The sequence below is a fragment of the Nicotiana tabacum genome, chromosome 7 (genome assembly GCF_000715075.1).
Source record: "Nicotiana tabacum cultivar K326 chromosome 7, ASM71507v2, whole genome shotgun sequence".
Taxonomy (NCBI): Eukaryota; Viridiplantae; Streptophyta; class Magnoliopsida; order Solanales; family Solanaceae; genus Nicotiana; species Nicotiana tabacum.
The window spans coordinates 64,229,734-64,232,967 of NC_134086.1; positions in this window are offsets into that span (position 1 = coordinate 64,229,734).

The window sequence follows — 3,234 nt, forward strand, 5'->3', positions numbered from 1 at the left end:
TACAACAAGGACGCCAGAGCATCTTCCAAGTCAACTCTCATCGAACACGGTGGCATCGACATTTGAAATCTGCACGCAATGTGCAGGAAGTGTAGTATGAGTACAACCGACCCCATGTACTCAATAAGTAACAAACCTAAACTCAGGTTGAAAGCAGTGACGAGATTGTACCAAGGTTAGGGTCCATAGCCACATCCAGTAATACTTCACAACAATATTCATAGGCAGCACAAAGAATAAATTAATAATAAAATGTTCAGCTCGTTCACAAATCAGGAAAAATAAGCATTTTCTTTTCAAGTATAACAATAAAACTCAATTCTTTTCACTGAAATCACCAAAATATGAGCAAGTCTGAAAACTGTGATTTTTCCATAAACTTTCTTTCAAAATAGGAGATTTAATTTTTCAAATGGCATGAGGAAAGTACATCTCTATGCCTACATGTCAAGATACATGTAAAATCATGAATGTCACCAAAACCAGGCAGCAGAAAGAAATGCAACTCTATGCATATATCTCAAGTACACATGCCAAATACAATGCCTCTCAGTAATGAACCCATTTACTCACACTCTCAGAGTACTCAATCTCACTGCCTCGCATTATCTTTTACCATGCTCAATACTCAGCACTCTCAATCACTCAGCATTGTACTATACTCGTTGCGGCGTGCAACCCGATCCATATACATATAGCCATAAGGCTCATTGCGGCGTGCAATCCGATTCATTTATTTATAGTCGACTGCGCTCATTGAGGGTGTACAGACTCCGGAGGGGCTCCTACAGCCCAAGCGCTACAATCTGCATGGACAACTCACGTGCTATAGTATTAATATCAGTATCTGCACGGACAACTCATGTGCTATAGTATCAATATCAGTATCTGCACGAACAACTCACGTGCTGCACGGACAACTCACGTGCTGCACGGACAACTCACGTGTTATAGTATCAATATCAGTATCTGCACAGACAACTCATGTGCTTCACGGAAAACTCACGTGCTATGGTATCAATATCTCACAATCTGGCCCTCGGCCTCACTCAGTCATCAATCTCTCTAGTCTCGCTTAGGGGCTCACAATGTCATGAAAATCAGCTCAAAAATAATGATATAATGTATCAATAATAACAACTGAGACTGAGATATTATATGAATACATGAATATGACTGAGTACGAAATATCAATAAAATTAGTGAGATGACAACAAAAAATGACCACTATGGGTCTCAACAATATTGGCATAAAGCCTAGACATGATACCTAGCATAATGTACAACTCAATTTACTTATCACATGGTGAAAACACTGATATCAACAAAGTAGGACCACTACACAGTGTCCTGGAAACAACAGAGTCATCATTCAGAGGGTGCACGCCCACACGCCCGTCACCTAGCATCTGCGTCACCTTAACATCAATCACATAACACATAATTCGGGGTATACCCTCAACACTAAGTTTTAAAGAGTTACTTATCTCAAACCGTGAAGTTCTATACTCCGCTATGCCCTTGCCTCGTAAATCGGCATCCGGACGCCTTGAATCTATCCACAATTAAAGTGATTCAGTCAATACAATTTATATAAATTAATTTCATGTAAAATATTAATTTTTCACAAAAATCCGAAATTTAACTAAAAATTGCCCATAGGGCCCACATCTCAGAATCTGATGAAACTCACAAAATTCAACAACCCATTCAACCACGAGTCCAACCATACCAAAATTACTAAATTCCGACAACAACTCGGCCTCCAAATCTTCAAATCTTATTTTCAAATTCCTAGGTCCAAATCCTCAATTTACACCTCAAAAACATGTAATCTAGACGGATTATTCGATGATAATTCAATATTATGGAGTAGAAATGATCACAAGTGACTTACCTCAAGATTTCCCATGATTTCTTGCTCAAAAATCGCCCCGGGCCGTGTTCTTTTGCCCAAAAATGTCAAAATGAGCTAAACAAAACCAGAACAACATTCAAAAACACGATTCTGGTCACCAAAGGCACAATTCCCGTTGCTAAAAGTGTCAAATCTGGTCGCTAAAGATGCGCACCAGATCCTACTGTACCAGCAGTCTTTAATTTCACTAAAAATGCTCTAACTCCATCATACGAACTCGAAATTCGATGATTCTTGTTCATATGAGTCACAAATAATAATACGGACCTATTCCTTCAATCAAAACTGAAATTGGAGTTCATTTTCTTAGTGCGATACCCATTTTGCTCATTAAACAATTAACTCATGTTTCACGTTAAAAACTCAATCGCGTCTTGACAAAATTAGACCAAACTTTACAGATCGCTCCTATAATTTATTATAAAAATTTTGGAAGTCTCGAAATCAAATTTGGATCTCTAGAACTAAAAATGGACCTTTGGATCATTACATGTTTATGCTCAAAATACCAATTTCTTCCAAAAACTCTTCAAAAACTCATCCGAGCCCCATAGGACCCCAACCAAATATACTAACAAGTCGCATAATATGACACAAACTTAGTCGATATCTCAAATTATATTGAACAAAACTAAAACATGAATCACACCCCAATTCAAGCCTATTCAAAAGTAACAAATTCCAATTTCTACATTCGATGCCGAAACCTATCAAATCAATTCCCTTTGACCTCAAATTTTGCACAAAAGTCATAAATGACATAATGGAGCTGTTCCAATTTTCAGAATCATATTTCTATCCCGATATCAAAACGTTAACTCCCCGGTCAAACTTCCAAACTCAAATTTCCTATTTTCGCCATTTCAAGCCTAATTTAACTATAAACTTCCAAAAAGAATTCTGGACATGCTCCTAAGTCCAAAATCACCATACGGAGCTATTGGAATCATCAAAAATCCATTTCAGGATAATTTACACATATTTTACCATCCGGTCCATTTATTCAACTTAAGCTTCCAAAACATGAATTATTATTTCAATTAAATTTTGAATCATCTGAAAATAAAACTTGACCACTCTCACAAGTCATAATACACAAAACAACGCTACTCAAGACTTCAAATAGCCAAATGGAATGGAAATGCTAGAAACGACAGGTCGGGTCATTACATATATAGACATTCAATATAACTATATATGTGTGTGTGTGTGTGTGTGTGTGTGTGTGTGTATGTGTGAGATGACCTTTTGGGTCATCACTTGTTTTTAAATTGAATTATGTGTTCCGAGGCCTTAAAAATCTCTTTTAGCATCAC